Here is a 1,503-nt window from a genome sequence, read left to right as displayed (position 1 = left end):
ATGGTGGTGCATGCCTTTAATCCCAGCACTCGGGAGGCAGAGGCAAGCAGATTTCTGAGTTTGAGGCCAGCCTGGTCTACAGAGTGAGTTCCAGGACAGCCAGGGTTACATAGAGAAACCTTGTCTCAAAAAAACAAAAGAAAGAAAGAGACAGAGAGAGAGAAGAAAGAAAGAAAGAAAGAAAGAAAGAAAGAAAGAAAGAAAGAAAGGAAGGAAGGAATGAAGGAAGGAAGGAAGGAAGGAAGGAAGGAAGGAAGGAAGGAAGGAAGGAAGGAAGGAGAAAGAAAGAAAGGAAGGAAGAAAGCTTAGCTGCTTTGCTGGGTGAGATCTTGCCCTGCAACCACCACTCCCTAAAACTCTGTAGCTCCTTCCTTAGTATCTTTGTGAGGAGCTGGCTCATAGTACAGCTGCCTCTGTTCCTTTAGATCTGTGAAGTTCCTTATAAAATTTATATTGCATCCTTATATTTTACATAGTTGACAAATTATGTTTTTTTTTTTAAACTCGTGTTTTCAGAGTTCTTTCCCACAGCCATAAGGGCTGTCCTGAAGCTCTGAGTGTTCTGTCATTTTGCTGAGACATTAAATACACCCTCGCCTCCCATACTCATGCTGTCTCTGATTATCATGGAGTCATGAACCTTGGCAGAGAGGACATTCCTTGAAGGAGGAACATGAAAATATGTACATGATTATTATACAAACAAGGCTTATGCCCACATCAACACTCATGGAGGCCCATGGTCTATTGTTCCAGGGGTGGGAACCATGCCATTCTGTCCCTACCATGGTCAAGCTGGACTCGGCATAAACCTTATCCACCAACCACGGTGGCAGCCTCCTTCCCTCCAAGGCAGAAGCCACTGAAACTTGACTTCAGAGCAGAAATTGCAGATGTGCTTTGGGGTGAAAAGAAGGATAATCTGGGGGTGGGGAGTACTGGGGACTGGGCACAGAGCTACCTGTCACGGCAGACACCTTTGCTAAGAGTCTTGCACTCTGGGCCTTTTCTGTTATCTGGAGTTCAGTCTGCCTCCTGGTGCTGTACAATAGCCAACGGGATGAAGGATAAAGAATCTTTGATAGCTTTCCAGACTCACCCAATCTTGTCCCTTCTGCCCAGAGCCAGGGCACTAGCTTCAAGAATGTGGGGGTTCAGAAGGAGTAAGAAAAATAAAGCCAACCTGAAGGACCCCCACGGCCAAGTATGTTATGTTCATTCTTCTTCTTGAGGCTCATGACACAAACAGACCCATGTTGCTACTGATTCTTTTGACATATGAAGACTGGGGCCGGTGGCACAGGCCTTTAATCCAAGCACAGGAAGCAGAGGCAGGCGGACCTCTGTCAGTTCCATGCCATCCTGAGCTACACAGAGATCCTGTCTCAAAAAGAAAACAATAATAACACAACAAATGAAGCAGCTGGGGCAACTGAGAATTTTAAAAAGAGTCTAGACCATGAAGGCTATCTCACTGCAAGGCCGAAGTGAGCTCTACAGAAA

The sequence above is a fragment of the Mus pahari genome, chromosome 1 (genome assembly GCF_900095145.1).
Source record: "Mus pahari chromosome 1, PAHARI_EIJ_v1.1, whole genome shotgun sequence".
Classification (NCBI taxonomy): Eukaryota; Metazoa; Chordata; class Mammalia; order Rodentia; family Muridae; genus Mus; species Mus pahari.
Note: the sequence above shows the minus strand (reverse complement) of the source record.